The 19314-nt window shown below is 33.3% G+C and overlaps 1 long non-coding RNA gene across 1 annotated transcript in view; it reads left to right on the top strand.

The window, feature by feature from the left end:
* The window catches only part of LOC147071009 (uncharacterized), a 42461-nt gene that overhangs the window by 19492 nt on the left and 3655 nt on the right, over positions 1-19314 (top strand). The window contains exons 3-4 of the long non-coding RNA XR_015070861.1: positions 16446-16577; positions 18259-18411. This is a non-coding gene — a long non-coding RNA (uncharacterized LOC147071009). The remainder of the gene's footprint in view (positions 1-16445; positions 16578-18258; positions 18412-19314) is intronic.

Here is a 19314-nt window from a genome sequence, read left to right as displayed (position 1 = left end):
GAATATTTTTGGTTTAATTAATATATTTTTAAAGACTTATATCATAGATAAATATTACCATTGTTCCAACAAGGTGATAAGTTAGGGGTTTTTACAAACACTTCAACTAGGTATTCATAATTTGTTTGTAATAATTCTTATTGTGATCCTTGACTCAATAGATAGGCATAGGTTTTTTAAGTATACAATAATATTATAGAATTAATTATATGTGCACATCAGTGGAGAAGCGTGGAGATAGGCTGTTAAAATCCAACATAAATAGTATACATCTAACTTTGACAGTCTTTTGTATTTGTTTTTATTGAACTACATAAGACTAAAATAATTTAAAGATAGTGATGGTTAGTTTTTAAAATCAATTAAACATTGATTAAGTCAAACCATAATAATTTTGTTAAACTTTGTGCGATACGACAAAACGGTGCACACTTTTTCATTCATACTTATTTGTTTTCGTTGGATTAAGAATACATATTACACATATTGTTGGTTCATTTTTTAAACCAAACTAGATAAAAAAATATTGTACTACTTATCTATAAAATATCCAAAGTTTTCTATGATTTAACTACATAATTTTAGAAAATTTATAGATAAACATTTTTTTTTCACTATGATCTATTATGGCTTGGTTTCGCAGGGTTTAATTGAATTTTAAAAACTAACCAACACCGTCTATAAATTGTTATCTTATTTCCATGAAAACAAATACGTTTGAGTAATAAAGGGTAGTGTGCACTATTTATGGCGGATCCAGTGATGTTCCGTGGGGGTAGGCAGATTGAGTGTCACTTGGGTACGGCAGTTACTCGAATAATAACGAAAATAACCTTCCATTAAAAATGAGCTTACTGGTTGGAAACAAAATGTATTAATTAACATAAAAAGTTTAACAGGACTATAATTTTTTTGTCGTGTTCGCGATGTCTAGTTTACTTCCGTTGCCCTTTGATGTCGTTGGTGACAATAAACGACACATGCAGTTTTGTGAATACTTAATTAAAATCTGACTTATTAACTTATTACCTAATTAAAAATATTTATAAATTTAATTTGGTATGTTAAGTGGTATATATTTTTTGAATAGTGTATCCATACAACAGATTTCTTATATAATGGAGTCAAGAAAAGATGATAAAAAATACTGTATACAAAATGGAGCGGCATTTTGGCACTGCCTAGGGGCGGCATTCTTCGACGTCACTGGGCGGATCTGAACAGCCTACCTCCACCCTTCGCCATTGGTGCAATAGCGCCTGAAGATGCCGAAAGGGGAAACCCGGGTAGCAAAATTCGACTCAAATGGAATAGTACAAAACTTAAATCCATTAGAATTGGAATCATGTTTTTTAGTGTTTTATGACATTATTACTCTGTAATAGGGTCCTTCTTTTTGATATGTGAATAAAAATATATAAAAAATTGGCATTCGGGACATGACAATGTTTATTTTAACAATGTTTAGTAAAAAATAAAAGTGACTTAAGAATAATTATAAAAATATTAAAAAATATAAAAGATTTAGATACTATTCAAGTGTATCAATCTGCTTTAAGATTTTTGTAAACATCCCAATGGACCCTAGGAATAACATTGCTATCACATAATAAAATTAGGTCCTTCTTTTTTGCTGCTGATATTTTTGGGTTTTTTGAGGATATTTTTGTTTAATGTTTCTATAGACAAGCAGCATTCAAACAAGTTTGCGCAGGCAAACATATTTCTATAAGGAAACATTTGACTTGTTTCCTTATAGAACTATGAATGTAGAGGATTTATTTGTCGTCACTGGAAACAAGTCGAATAGTCTTTAGTTTTAATTTAATATTAATTTATTCTTGCATCAATTATTAATAATATTATGAAAAAATTAAACCATAATAAATTACAATCTTTAATCTATCACTATTTAATAATGCTTTCACTAAAAAAATCTTCGGAATTAAAGGAACCATTTTATGTAAAACGAATTTATGTAATGCGAGTAAAACCTGCACAATTAAAAAAATCACACTGCGTGATACCTTTTATAATACTAACTCATAATTTGTTCATGACCTTTCCAGGTCGACTTCTATCATCCACAGCTCACTCTGAGGAATCGGTAGACCGATCAGTGTAAACTGCGGGACTTAATTTGGGGATTTTAAATCGGTTTATTTGTGAGCAGTTAACGTCATTTCAAACTACGAAAGGATGACACAAGGCTGAAATATACAGTTATGTCGTTACGATTCTACTTCTACTAACATCAACTAAAGATCAACGCATTTATGTTTATGTCAGTATCTTGGAGACCTAACTTTAAAAGCCAATTATCTCAAAACTGTATTTTTAGACTAAACGTTGTTTGCCAGTATATCGACGATATAATAATTTCACGTGGCTTTTAAAATACCAGATTTCTAAAATGGATAGTAAGTAAAGACAAGCGAAACTGGAGTATTATAGACATTTAATAAGATAAAAAATAACCAATTTTAAGATTCATATTTTATTATACACACTGGCATTGTTTCATAATATATTCCTTGTTTTCAGGGCTTATTTACACAAGACGCGTGATGAGTATAATAAGAGAATGTGAAGATCAATTTTACAAACGTATGAATTATTTGATGTCAGTTTCATTACAAGCCATATTATTTTCAGCAAACACTATTCATAATATATGGATATACTGCTAATAAAAATATGAGTTTAAAATGATATTACAAATCGATAGTTCCAGCTGTCTTTCCACAGAGAATGGTTTAATTTTGATAGATGAGTTAAATGATAAATAATACATAAGCAATAATACACCTTCTACAAATTTCGGCCCCTTAGAGACAAAGAATCGTATTTCATTTTTCTCTACTTTACAGGAGACCCAAACACAAGTAAATATACATTCCACAGACATTAACAAAAAAGTATTTGCAGGAGATTTGTATTGACTTATCTTTTATCAATTAAATATTTTGATAAGTTTCTTTGTCACTTAACATAACGTGTCATTTAATGTTTAGTACCATATGTAACTCAAAATTGTGAAAAATTAAGATAGATTTCTTTGACTCTAAGGGGCCAAAATGTAATGTATAGATCGATGGTACACATTTTTTGGAAATCGAAATAACCACCGGTTTTTGTGTGAAAGACTAGTCTGATATTGACAGCTGATGAATAACAGGAATGTTTTTTCATTTATAAATAACACTGATACCTAATTAATATATTAGATTCAAGATATTTTATAATTCAATTTGAAACAAGAGCGAATTAATATGTCAAGCAATCTGGGATCTCATTTTGACATCTGAACAGTGGAAAACTCGTTGCTTGTGGAAAAGGATATGTTCAGGCTAAATTAATCTAAAAATGGCGCTGACTAGTCATTTTTTTAGTTTATTGTGAAAATTCCAGTTTTACCCATGTACCCCTTAATCAAACCCTTTTATCGAAATGAGTCATTTTGTGTCTATTCATAGTATGAGATGTGATAGAAGAGTAATTGCATTGGTCACATTTCAAAGGCTTTTCACCAGAAAGAGTCATTTTGTGTCTTTTCATTCTATGAGATTCATTCAAGAGTAGTAACATTGGTCACATTTAAATGGCTTTTCATCGGAATGGGTCATTTTGTGTATTTTCATATCCCTAGATTGTATACAAGAGTATTCACATTGGTAACATTTAAATGGCTTTTCACCAGAATGGGTCATTTTGTGCTTTTTCATTTCACCAGATGTTTTAGATGAGTAGTCACATTGGTCACATTTAAATGGCCTTACACCAGAATGAGTCATTTTGTGTATTTTCATACTATCAGATCTTATACACGAGTAATTACATTGGTCACACTTCAAGGGCTTTTCACCAGAATGAGTCTTTTTGTGTATTTTCATTACTCCGGGTTGTATACAAGAGTAATCACAGTGGTCACATTTAAATGGCCTTTTACCGGAATGAGTTATTTTGTGTTTTTTCATATTTGTGGATGTAATACATGTATAATTACAGTAGACACATTTAAATGGCTTTTCACCAGAATGAGTCATTTTATGTATTTTCATATAATCAGATCTTATACACGAGTAATTACATTGGTCACATTTCAAGGGCTTTATACAAGAATGAGTCATTTTGTGTCTTCTCATTCTACAAGATAATTTACAAGAGTAATAACATTGGTCACATTTAAATGGCTTTTCATCGAAATAGGTCATTTTGTGTATTTTCATATCCCCAGATTGTATACAAGAGTAATCACAATGGTCATATTTAAAAGGCTTTTCACTAGAATGAGTCATTTTGTGTGTTTTCATTTCACTAGATGTTTTAGATGAGTAGTGACATTGGTCACACTTAAATGGCCTTACACGAGAGTGATTCATTTTGTGTACTTTAAAATTGCCAGAATGAATGCTGTAGTAGTCACATTGATTACATTTAAATGTTTTTTTACCAGATTGAGTCATTTTATTTTGATTCTTGAATTCGGATCGCATGCTTACATAAATAACGGTCTCCGCTATTGATTTTTTATGACACGTTTTGTGAAGATTCAATTGAGTAAGCGAGGCAAAAAAATCAAAACAAAAACTGCACACAAAATTTTTCTTATTAAATGATTTTTTCTCCAACTTTATAACAGCTACTAATAATTCGGGATTTGTGATGGTAGAGTGTATATGTTTACGTTTAGCAGTGTGACTGACTATATTAGTAATCGTTTCATTTATTTCCAATTCTTTTTTAATGTTTTGATAGTCAATCTGTATTTCGTCGTATGGCTCTTGTACTTCTCTCTCTGACAATCCGAGACTACCGGAATAGGTCACGGCAGTGGTTGCAGAAATCAACTAAAAGAAGATGAAATATCGCATTAACATGTAAGCAAATGACTTAGCTGTATGAGAGAATAATATATAAAAAATCAAACATCCTAATAATACACATAGGAATCTTGACAAGCATGGTGAATAAAATTTAGAGGAAAATGGGTACTTATGTTGATCAGTATTTTTATTTCAAGTCAATTCGCATGGGATTTAAATATATTATAAAGACTTAAAATAGAACTATAATAATATGGAATCTGACTAGATAATAAATTCATTTCAGCTTGTGAGGATTTATAAAAAAACAAGTCGTCCATATATGTTTATCAGAGCATCCTATCCCTAGCTAAATATATTCGCTGTTGACCTACATATTATTTAAGCAGCAGACTAGTAGGTACTTTTCTTAAGTGGAAGTCACACTATCTTGTTTAAATTTATAGAATATTTTGTAAGTAATTGAATTACAGGTATACATCATAAAAAAGAGAAACCGGGATTAGAGTTCTTATGTTTGCTTAGAGGTTTTGTATCAGCTACATACTTTTCGTTGAAATCAACTTCTTGAAATAAGTATACGATTTCCCGCATCTTTTAACCTGTTACTTGACTTCGTAATGATGAGTTGTTTAAAATGTGTGATAATTCCAGTTTCAATTAAAAGCATCTAAATTGAAAAAAAGTAAAATTTAATAGTTTTATGTACCTCGTTAGATATAAACTGCATCACCTGCCTACTGATAATAATTAATAATATCACTTAACAGTCCACATGTTCAGCGAAGGTCAAAATGGAGCTTTTATGTTATTTTCAGAGCATAACCCTGGAAATTCCTTAAACGATGGAGATAATCTATTTATATAATTTTAAAGCCTTATTATCCCTAATATTTATTTTAAACATTTGATGACTATATTAAATATTTAGATTTATTTTAGATAAAGTATTTTTATTACATAAAAAAGTATTCTTTTAAACCTGTCGCTCTAATGTTTTAGAATATAGTCATATTTCAGTAAGTCCATGTGAAGTGGTGTTAAGATTTTTTACATTTAAAATTTTTTAAACGCATTTACAAACCCATTAGTGAAATGAATGTTAACATTATATACTTCGTGAAATATTTTCGATAAAAAAATATATTTCATATTCTTTGTGATCTCAAATTTGATAAAAATTAGGCATTTTTACACAAAAAATGGGCACGATTAACACATTTGAAGTAAATTCTAAAGGTACTGATTATAACCTATGTCTTTGACCATTCAAGTGTGATAAACATCCTATGAATAATGATTGCTTTATAATATATATATATATATATATATATATATCATAATATATAGCTTTGCTATACAATAATTATTGACCTAAGAATAAGGTAGTATTTTTTTGAAATACGCCATTTCTATTTGCATTTCCCAGTGGCTAAGCTACAACATGAGGCCGTAGCCATAAATTGACAAACGATTATTGAAGTAGGGAATAAGATCATGTTAAAGCGCGTGTTTGGTACTGTAGTTTGTACTGTACTGTAACTGGTAGTTTACCCAGCAGATACCTATATTTAAAGTAGGTACCTACTTCAACAATAGGTATGTTTTACGAATAGTACCTATACTAAATAGGTGTTGATATTGTATTGCTCTTAATTGCAGGAAAGACGAAAAATCTAAAAATTATTAAGTAGGTACCTATGCGAATTGCTTTATTATTTCTATGGTACCTACTAGTGACAGCTAACAATATCAAAATATTCGAATGTTTTACAGTTCATTCCATCTCTACAATCATTCCACACCATCACACGATCAGTATTAATTAAAAGTATTAAAGTAGGAACTTACCCGATTCACTTGTTCCGAATAAGAACAACCCTGTTGCGGATCTTCATAAATATCTTCAATTAGCTCAGTCTTGATGTCAATTAGCTGAGTATCTGTCGTCAATGTTATAATTGTCGGGTCTGAAACAATATTCTGAAAAACAAAACATGTTGTAAAATCAAGATTATTTTTAGAAGACCGACATTAGGTGTGAAGCTCGACCACACATTTGAAGGGTCTCGGCTCTTACACTTTGCAATGTGGGCATGGTTTCTGTCGTTATCTGACGGCAAACTCCATTAAGATATAATGGTAACAAGCATATTGTCAACAGTACTAATCTGCTAATGTTTGAACTGTCAATGTCAATTCATACGCATTATAAATTAATTTTAAATAAAACAAAATAATATTATGAATATAATTATGCATATAACGCCATAAGGACACCTCTAAGTGGAGGAAACTTAGTGTGTGTAGCAATTTAAATGAGCGTCAGTGCATAAACCGAGAGCAGTTGTCAGAACGAAGGACAAGCTTAAAATGACGTATTATTGACACGTGTTTAACTTTATCCCATATTATTCTACATTCAAGATAGGTTGCCTGTTATTCCACACCCGTTAGGTATTTTAGTTCCCATTAATTCTATGTTCCCTGTTCACTCAATGATGTTTAAATATGAGACGGTGACATACGAAGTCAGTGAAGAGGTTATAATTAGTTGTCCACAAAGCCTCTGTAACCACTGTCAAAAAAATAATGTACCAAAGCCACGTGAGTAGCAAGAGATAGATAATCATTTTATTCAGCATTAAGTTGATTATGAAGGAGGGTATAAATATGAATTACAGTGAAACTGGTGACTTAAGTAAATAAAGAAATAGGTGATTTCTATATATTTTAAGAATTGATCGGGCCAATTATGGTGGCTCTGTTTCCCAATACTTCTCTCCACCTCAAATCTCAGCTATTGTCATATATTGAATAACATTCAGTTACCTTATGACAACGGGCGCGTGTAGGCTTATTACAGCTATACCGTCTTTTATTGAGTAATTTTAACATACAGACTGATTCAAAAAATAAAGTGCATACCACGAGCGTGTCCAGTGCAATCGTCGTGGAAGCCATAGTTTCAACCAAGTCTCAGTGCAAACTCCGTTAATCAAACCACTTGTATACGTGTTACCGGTACAGGGTGTTTCCTCATTTGGCATATCATTCGTCAAAATTGTACTGTGCAAGGACGAGAGAGCATGCACCAAGGATCAGCTTTAATAGGATCATAGAACATCATAAAAGGTCAGTGGTTGGCATTCTACGTCTAACCGTGCCCTCTCACCATCCACATCCACCATCACAATCATTCCACTAATCAATTATTACAGTCCACTATGAAAAACGCAACCATATATATTTCATTCAATTCCGAAGTGTTAAAATTACAAATATAAAATAAGAAAGGTAGCAATGGCAATGGGACATACCTGTGAATCGTTATTAAACATTGACGAATCCGAGCGTTCACCAAACTCTTGAAAGGCTTGTGCTCGAAGCAGAGCCACTTCATCATAAGTCAGAGATACGTCATGCATACACATGTGGTAGGTCAGAATTTTTTTTGAAGAGAAAAATGCACAACACACGTTGCATACAAAATTGTTCAGATAAAAGGAATCTCTTGTCAATTTTAAACATATTTCTTTATCGGCAGCATTCACTATTTCCTGCTTAATGTCATGTTCGTGAATTGTAATTGCATTGTTCGGCATTGCGGCTTGTATCTTAGGAATTTCGTGTGCTCCGGGCTGAAAAAAAATGAAGAGAATGTACCTTGAATTATTTTATTACGAATATTGTCATATATATTGTACATTTTAATAATAACACACCCTACCGACGAGCCTACCTATCTTGAATGATCAACTTAGCTTTCCTAATAGCCCATTGCTATATCCTATAATATGATGGTTTATTTACAATATACAATCATTATGTATGTAGGTGTGGATATAGGTATGGGTACGTGTGTATACAAATATATATTAAGTGGGTTTACTTGTTGACATGTAATAGTTAAAAAATAATATAATAAAAAAATAGGTATCATGTAAGAATATTATTGAAAATTATTTGTTGAAATGATAACTTTTATTTAAACACTGATATGATAGATATATCAACTCGATAGTTAGCTCCATTAATTCCCAATTCGTTACCATTGTTCCCAAAATGGACGATTTGACACCTCTTGAGTGCAGTATTTTTATTGTTTATAATTACTAATGATCTATTATTAGGTGTTGACGATTTATTAGTCATTTTATCGATATATTATTGCGCTACCTATAATATAAGTCGGCCATCGTTGGGTGCAATGGAGCAGTGATTATATTTTATACATTTAAAATAAAAATGCATCCGACAATTAAATTTGTGTTCTCGTAGATAACGAGCTATAGCAGGTTAGAATTTCATGATACTCATCTCAAGTTGACATTTCAGTCAATGTGTTTCTGTTTTAGAGACAAGTGTCAAGTGTGGTAGGTATTGAATTAATTTTAGATACTGGCAAAAATTATTAATTGTCGGAAATCACGATTCATGTGCGGGCCTTTGTTTCGCCTGCAGTCACTGCATGAAGAAACATGCTAGAAGTGAAAGTAAGGAAAGGGAGGCGGTTTCAGCATATTCTCGCATTCAGTCATGCATGCTATTTCCTAACCTTGTAGAATATTAATTGGGAAAAAAATATATTATTACTGACAATACTTCCGTTTGTCATCTGAGGTTGTCGCTGGAGTTTTTTCTACATTGGAAAAAATATAATAAAATAAAGTGTGTTTTTTATACTCAAATTAAGATTTTCACTGCAGCTAATATTGTGATTTGTGTTTTGTACTTGAGTTTTGTATTTTTTTTTACTTATTCGATTAAACAGAGTGTTAAAAAACGAACACTTTTATATCATAAATTTAACTTCACCTTTTCGCTGTTGGTATATACACAACTTTTCTTAAAAATACAGTACCCGGGGCACATTCAGCAATAACCCCCGGGATACAATCAGCATGGGTAAATCTGCCCCTAAAAGATGTTAACATTACTTTAATGTTGTTTCAGATGGTTAGAATGGGAAGAAAAAGAAATATACCATGAGAAACATCTTTTCAAATACTTCTTCAAAGAATAAAAGACCTAAATATTCATCCTCCTCTAGTGATTTTGATTCTGACATGATGCTTAAGTCAGATGATTCATTATGTCTAGCGAGTGCAGAATAGGACGATATACTCTTATGTGATAGGGGAATGTTGGACGATGAAGTGATCGAAAAAGAGGATTATTTGATAATCAAATTTTTGACGAAGTCTACCAGTGTTTATTATGTGGGAAATGTGATTGAGAAAATGGATCCTGATTATGTGATCATATGTTTATGCTGTAAGTGTGTAAGGGACCAACTTCGTATAAATTCTTATATCCATTAATAGACGATATCGCATCTATAAATCGCAATGACGTTGTTGCGAAATCGCTGCAACCTGTACAGGCAAATGGAACAGCAGGAACAATGCAATCATGAACATTTATGTATGATTTTTCTAATTTTAATATAAAAATAAATAATATCATACATATTATGTCCTGTTTTATATTTTTCTATATTCCACAAATCATTTAAAATAAAGATTGACATTATTTTATCTATTTTTTCAATTAACCTTACAATTTTACAGTGGCCGAATCTACCCCTTTGAAACATGAAATGGCTGAAAAATGAAATGGCCCATAGCCGGCATTTTTTTCTACAGCATATATTTTTATGATGAACTTAACTTAAAAAATTTAAACTATTTTCTTAGTTAGTTAAATGTATAAACTACTAGAGAAACTCATTTTTATGTGTGAAAAATAGTCTTGTGAAAAGTGGCTGAAGGCGCCCCCCTCACCCCTACAGAATGTCGCATGGATAACAACTTAGGGGTAGGTACATCCAGTGTACATGGGATTCAGAATGGCCCGAATCATGGCAGTATAAAACCATAGCAAACACAATGTTTACGTAGGTACCTACTAAAACATTCAACATTGTCAAGTTGTTCGTTTTGTTTTTATTAATAAAACATCGGCTTTCATTTATTCACTTTGAAGAATCGGAACGAATGGTTGTTCAACGGGATATACAACGGCTGGATTTGAGCTGTTTTATGTTATCTGAGCGCTTAACCAAATGGCGTTGAATTGTTTAAAGTGCATTTTTTGACAATGGTTGCATTTAAAGTAGGTAGCACTCTCTCACAACTTATTTTATCAGTCCTCCAATGCTATTCGAATACTTTACCCAGTAGGTACATATTTACGTGTATTACGTGTTATATAGTTTCATTCTACGGCTATTGATAAATTCCTAATTCGATTTCCAAAATATCTACATAAGTAATTCTTTCGGCAATATACTTTATTCCTCTTTATATAAATATATAGTTGGCGTTATCAGTTGTTGATTCACTGGAGAATGTTTACCATGAGAGAGAATAAAATACCTTTGAAAAACTAACCTCGGCATCGTGGCAGGGATAACCATCATACTCTTGTTTGATGTAAGTATTTGACTCTGGATTATATCCCTGTAAGGAGACATCGAACCAATGTTGTTCATCTGCATCAGGTTCGAAGTCACTTGTTTCACGTTTAACGTCCATTTTACGATTTGAAAGCGTTCGTTTTCAAAGATTATCGAGTCACTAATGAAGTGGAAGCGATATTGACACCGGTATTTGACTTCCGTGATAGTAGACAATGATTTTTTTGTGTCATAGACAAAGGATAACACTTTATAGTAGGTATTGCCACATTATATTAAGTACAACTATGATGCTGCAACAAACTCAAGTTTTAGGAACAAGCTCGACATCATACCAATGATAAAAATTCAACTTTTTAATATTGTGCTAAATATCAAGATTTACAATTCAAAATCCCAAAATCACTCAAATCGTTGTCGCAAGACCAGGGTGTACGGATCATGAGACGATCATGATTGCGAATAACATTTAGTTATCACGAGTTACTTAGAGACAGCCGATGGACGTAGGCTTGTTAAGGCTATCGCGCTCTGTCTGATACGATACGAATGAGGTCGCGTTAACAACAGAGTGACTCAAAATACATATTATTATATTCGACCGTCGGTGCTAAATCTGATACGGTTTGAGCGAACGTCGCGTCTATCATCCATCTTGAACTTTCCATCATCATTCATTCCAAAAACCAAGTGAAACCGTGAGAGTTGCATACCGAACCGTGCGTGAGTACGTGAACACCGAACTGACTCCGGCGAACGACAGCCCTCTCAACATAAAAAGTTTCGTGTCTGGTATCCTGTGTAAACCCCCTACCTCCTAGTTCCGTAATCCGTCCATCAGCATCCTCAAATTACAGTCTACTGCTAAAAGTGCCAAATTTTTCTTTTTCTCATTTTTTATTGATTGAATTTACCTACCATACATAAAATAGACAAAGTGTTACATCAAAAATTACGGGTTTGCAAAGTGTTCCATCGCAGAAAAGTTTAGGAAACTCTCTTAGAAAACGTCAGTTTTTCGCTTCATCTAATCGAATTCGTTGCCCTTTAGCGCATATTTTTTCTGTGTTACCGTTATGATCGTAGGTATGTAGATTATTTAATATTAATAAATTGTTGTATACCTGATGATCTGTGTAGCATTCGGAATAAGTAGGTTGAGGGTTATCATAATAGCTTTTCTCTACATCATGTTGAACAATCTCATTCTCTGAGCCAACCAGCTCAAAATCATTCTCCAATTTTACAGTTGTAAGGTGATTTGAAGGGATCTAAAAAAAATCATTGATTTTATAAATAAAAAAGGATATCAATGTCTTCTTATGACGATAATACACTTTATTCCTGTTTACTGATATCGCTGGCGTCATTATACTATGTTGATTGTCTGAATTACAATATTATTTATTACCTACACAAATATAATGATTGGAAAAAAAACTATCACTAATAATTTATCAGGTAGGCAGTTTTTATAATAAATATCCTTTGAAAAACTAACCTCGGCAGCGTGGCAGGGATCATTAACATACTCTTGTTTGATGCGAGTATTGAATTCTGGGTTATTTCCCTGTAAGGACACATCGAACCGATGTTCCTCATCTGCATCAGGTTGGAAGTCACTTGCTTCACGTTTTACGTCCATTTTACGCTTTGAAAAATGTTATTTCTCTAAGATTATCGAGTCACATGAACAACTACTGTTAATCATGAACCAATATGGCAGCCGTGATTATAGAAAGTGACGCGCTGGGCGGGTATGACCAGTACATAAAAAGGAGACATGACAAACTTAACGACAAGAAAAAGTAATAAATTGTAGAATAACACTTCACGCGAAAAAGAAAGAGCCAACCCTATCCCAAGGACTTCAAAGTCAACATGAATAAGAAGAATTTTATCGGTATGTAAGACTCCTTTCATTAGTTTATATGGCCTAGTTGAATATTAATTCATTGGTGTTTCTTTTATAATTACTGGCAATACAATTCAATTTTTACATAAGACCAAACGTCTAACGACTGCCAATAATTTACATTGTCCATTTGTTTTAAACACGTAGCAATGGATGTGAAACGCGAAGCAGGTTAAACTGGATCTTATTCAGAATGGCAGCAATGGGTGACGAGCCAATACTACGTCCAAACAGCTCAGGCGACGGCATTTGTAATATAAAACAAGAGAATGTCGACGGTGACATGTGCTCATTTGAGGTTAGTTTTAGTGAAATGTAATTTTCTTATCGTTTGAGATTTGTTTTCCGATTCAGACGACGTAAGCCGAGTAGTCTTGTTAAATAGCATCTCGGAAGCATTCGCGCGTGCCGAAAATATAATTAATGATACCTACCAACTAACAGATGCGGACGATAATTATTTTAAAATGTAGGTAGGTACTTATTTAAATCTACTGGTTTTGACAAAGCACAAAAAATTCTGTTGGTGTTTTGAAATGTGCTTGCAAGACAATGTAATATAATACTCGACATGTTTTTTTAATTATAATCAATTTACTATGCCATTTATCACCTTTATGTTGACGATTGGTAAATTACCTACGATTTACCTGAAGGAGTTTCGAATATCATTTTAATTAAATATGGTTAGCTATGCAGCAAAGGGAGCAGCATCGAACTATTATTGATATACATAAGTACTTATATAATATATATTTATGGTACGCATAAAATGGTATGATTTATTTTGTACTATCGTAGATACTGTCATGTTATTTTATAACATAACACACTAAGCCAAGGAAGTCTTTACGAGGGCAACACTACGCAAAAGTACGACCGGATCGCGCCTGCGCACGGGATAGTTTGTACGGAGTTCGTGACACTATTTCCGGCGCTATACGAGATAGCGGGCTTTTTACACGAAGGTGAAGCAGGAGTCGATCTCTCAGTCTTGATCGTTCGAAGGAAGCAGACGTCTTAGCCAGTTCCGAGCCTCGGACCCTGGGCACAGGGCTTTCGATTTCCTGACGTTTTGGAGACGAGGACGATGGCCATCTGAAGGACGTCCCCCCCACGCCAGGAGATCGGAGGAACTCCACGGTTCCCACACGTTCGAAGACGCACTCCTCGATTCCGCCCTGGAAGGAATCGAGGGCAGCGAAAAGGCTGAAGAGCCTTTTTGTAATTGGTATTTATTGTTCATTTATGTCACGGTCCACCGAACTAGTCTTTGTTTCGAACTTAGCTTTTGGGTCTTTGTTCTTATTTATTTAAATATTATATCGCATTAGGTGCTCGTGATTCACTTAAGTAATTATATTTCTCTATACACTGTAGCCCGCAAGTTATCTTATTTATTAATTATACAATTGTTGAAATTTCTCTACTTGCTTTTCATTTAATTTTCCTTATCACTATTGTCTCTATGCATCAACATAGAGTGGCGCTCAATCCGAGATATTTATATTTATTCCATCTTTATGTACTTTATTATTATACAGGAACATCCAACGAGTGAGTAAAGTAACCGGACAGGTAACTGAGGTCTTAGAGGTAAAAGTCAAACCACCCACGACCCTGCATCCTATTTCCCCGAGTCTCATGCTTATCCCTATCCTATCCCGTTCCATATCCCATAACCACTCCTCTCTTCCTTACGTCACAATCTGATCAATTGTCACATTCCATACCTATCCCCATCCATCCCATCCTTCCTAAATCCCCATGTCAAAATCGTTTCCATGATATTGGCGCCCAACGTGGGGCGCCAATATCATGGATTGATTTTGACAGGGGGATGGGATAGGTATGGATGGGGATATAGGATAGGGATAAGCATGAGACTCGGGGAAATAGGAGGCAGGGTCGTGGATGGCTTGACAATTACCTCTAAGACCTCAGTTACCTGTCCGGTTACTATACTCATTCGTTGGATGTTCCTGTATTATAATAAAGTACATAAAGATGGAATAAATATAAATATCTCGGATTTGAGCGCCACTCTATGTTGATGCATAGAGACAATAGTGATAAGGAAAATTAAATGAAAAGCAAGTAGAGAAATTTCAACAATTGTATATTAATAAATAAGATAACTTGCGGGCTACAGTGTATAGAGAAGTAAAATTACTTAAGTGAATCACGAGCACCTAATGCGATGCAATATTTAAATAAATAAGAACAAATACCCAAAAGCTAATTCGAAACAAAGACTAATTCGAAACAAAGACTAATTCGGTGGACCGTAACATAAAAGAACATTGCGTAGTGTTGCCCTCGTAAAGACTTCCTTGGCTTAGTGTGTTATGTTATAAAATAACATGACAATACATTATACCATATTACCTATGATGTAGTTGTAGGTAGGTAACGATTTTGTTCAGAATATCGTCAACAGCATTCAGACCTACAAACTTATCTGAAGAATGGGATGGGAGAGCCATTGTCAAAAACAACCCAATCAAGACTCGTAACTGGACAAAATCTGACATTCGAATGAAATTTTCAAAAAGGCGTCCTATTATTGTTCGTAGTTCCTTTTTTGGCCATTCTATAGATAAGTTTGTACGTCTGTAAAGTTGTCGCAGTGACAATGCAGATGTTTTGTCTATGGCCGAGAGATGAATATAGTTTAGTCAATTTTCTATTGTCACGTCTGTCAATCTACTTACCGAGTCTTGTGACATTTTTGCGTCAATTAAACTTCGTAAAATGGATATAAACCGTGAACTTGATGCTTTTGAAGATGGGCAGCAATGGTTAGATGATGTGCCAATAATCCATCCAAACAATCCGCTTACAAACATTTGTATAAAGCAGGAGAATGCTTACGATGTCTACGGCAATATTGAGGTTAGGTTTTCTATACTTATTAATCATTGTAAACAAATGTTTTTTCTATGTTGAAGTGGTTTCTTAATGATGCAAATAAAACAGTTGCGTGACATATTGGACTTCACTAACTGAAACATGCAATAACACTTATACACCGCTGTGTTGACACTTAAGTAATAACGATTGTTTGACAAAGTACCTACCTATAGGTTCTGCGTCTCTAGGGCTGCAGGCTAACTACTCTCATTCATATAAAGACAGCTGTCGGACGTTTATTAATTATAGCGAGACTGTCGAACAGTGATAATAGGTCACATGCAGAAACGCCCATGTTTTTGCGCTCAACGCATAATAACAATATAGGCGTAAACTCGTATTATAAAATACCTTCTGTCCTGTTTTTCAGAGCCCTGTAACCAGCCTTGCCAGTATTAAAACTGAGATTGACCCTCTACGAGTTGATTTTAAAGAAGAATTTGTTGAAGACAGTGATCCGCAACCTGGCTGCTCATATTCAAAATGCGAGCCAATAAATCAGGTGCTTATACAATACTTATACTTATACATTACTTATACATACTTATACATACTTATGCATTTATACTTATACAATATTGTGTAATATACATATATCGTGTTTGTAAGTGATCATGTCTTTTTGGTTCCGTTATTGTTATACCATTGAATACAGCGTATTATGTAAGAATATGTCTTATATAAATTTATCGTAACGAACAAAACGCTACATAATATATCAATGTTTAGATTTTAGCTTCTTCGGTGCTTGGTTTTTGGATAGGTACTAGATTTGCGAAAAGGACTCCCTGTTATTTCGTATATTTGGTGTTTTATTATTGACATTCATTAAGTGTGTCTCATAAATGTGTTACATATTATTAATCCCAGTACTGTGCGCATCTACAACGATGTTTTGTTCTGCACATTTACTATTTTAGAGCAATGTTTCATCTCAAGTATTTAGTATTATTGTTTAATGTGTGAGGAGTAGCGAATTACGAAATAAAATGTGGTCTTATGTTCAATACGAAGGTACCGAAACATTTGATATGATCGAGCAAGTAAAATTATTGTAAAATTCCCGGGATTTTCACATCACTACTTAGGTAGGTACTTACTTACGTGTGAAACAGGATTCAAGCCAAGTGTTTTTCTAGATAAGTATTATAATAACTAGTTTCTATACACCGGGTAGCAGTGTCACCAATCAAAATTCTTGTAGTTGGGCTCGATGCTTTCAACATGTAATGCGCAAACAGGAAAAAGAGTGTGTGTGCTGTGCTGTTGCCGAGCGTTACAGACAGATAAATCAAGGCAAATATAATATAATGTATTTGAAAATGTCTGTAATTAATTATCCATGCTTTTAAAGTGTTATGAGTTATATTGTGGAGTATATTTACAAACTAAATTAAGCACATGTAATGGTACGTGGATGGGCGGAAATTCAATATATATACATACATATTTTAACAAAGGATTGTAATTATATATTTCGTACTAACGAAATGACTATGCTATCACAGATTTTTTGTCATTAGGTTCATTTCTTTATTGACTAACTTTATGGTAGGTAGGCTTAGTTTTTGCAACAAAAGTATTTATTGATCGAAAACAATCGACTTTTTTGGACATATTTATTGAGGTGTAACTGTTCGAGTCCTGGGTCTGGCAAGTACACATATTGTTTTTCAATATGTGTGTGAGTCAGGGTATGGACCTAATAGGTTGAGCAAGTGGCTGACATCCATTTCTCGTAAAAACAAAAATCTGTTAATACAAACCTCTACTCTGTGGAGGCCCATATGATCCTATTAGGATCGGACATGGTCGAAGAAGGACTTTTTAATAGAAGGCAAAGATCTGTTGATCCACTAACACACTTTATTACACACACAATTCTTCGGTACACCATATTACATCTTCATAAGAAGACACTTATATTATGCTTTTATTTTCTTTTATTTTGTTAACTGTCAATTCATGGTGGAACTGCATTGTATTGTTGTTTTTATTTAATAAAACGCAATTTTTTTGTAGTACTTATTTCAGTATTTAGTTGAAAATGTCCCTCTGAGGCGGACGAAACCAGTCCTAAACTCTTAATTAAAAGTGGAATAAGTACTACAAAAAAATTGCGTTTTATTAAATAAAAACAACAATTATGCTTTTATATTTATGAAATCAATGTATTTTTTTAGATCGCTTCAAAATACCTTACCAATTTAAAATCGGAGATTGACTTCGAGCGGGTTGACTCAGAGAATGAGATTATTCAAGAGGAAGTAGAGCAAACCAATTATGATAACCTTCAACGCAGTGTCTCTTATTCCGAATGCAACCCAGAAAATCAGGTACTTACCTACATACAATTATAATGGTGTTGCAACTGAAAAAAATAATACTTTAATGTGCGTGATAGGGCAACGAATTCCACTCACCGGTGGTCTAAAATTCTAACGGTTTCACTAGGTTTTAAGTGGAACATGCTCATCTTGTTGAACACATTGTGGGTGCCAATTTAGTAGTTTATTTTTTGATGATGCTCCAAATATTCCTTCTGATAATTAACCTGATTTATTTTGGTCAGTTGCCAAATAGGATACGGATACTTTTTGATTTAGTGTCGGTGTATCAGGCGGTCAGAACATCCAAGAGGTATTTGTACCTGTAACACGAATGCAATATTATCATTATTTGCAAATGCATCTAACATTAGACCGTTAGAGCTCCGTCAATCAAATTGAACATCTCATCGCATACTTACTGTCTCTCATACTTTTTGATTTGATTTCATTATACCAGGCGCTTAGAAATATCAAGAAGATACATGTACTAACTAATTTAAGAGGTGACGCCATTGCCTATATTATTTCAAATATAGAACATTATAAATAAATGCATTAGAGCGCTACAGAATTGTACACGTCCTAGAATAGTATGTTCGCCTGATACCTACATTTTGATTCATAGCGTACGTATCCAGCCAGCGCACATAATATCAAAAAGGAAATTAATTATATGTAAAAAAAATATAGATATCTACCTACTATTATCTTAAATAATTAAAGAGATTCTAAAATCGTTTTTTCGATCTATGCAATTAAACTGATTATACTTATAAAATTTTAATGTTGCCATACATAATACCCATAGCGCTGCACTAGTTAGTATTGGCAATAGTGGAATATTGGTATTTGGCCGATTAGTGTATTTTTTATTATGAAAAATTAAGGTGATGAACAAAATGATATTAA

This window comes from Rhyacophila brunnea, unplaced genomic scaffold (assembly GCF_057557595.1).
Source record: "Rhyacophila brunnea isolate RB1 unplaced genomic scaffold, BYU_Rbru_1.0 scaffold_201, whole genome shotgun sequence".
NCBI lineage: Eukaryota > Metazoa > Arthropoda > Insecta > Trichoptera > Rhyacophilidae > Rhyacophila > Rhyacophila brunnea.
This window is presented reverse-complemented; position numbering and strand designations above follow the sequence as displayed.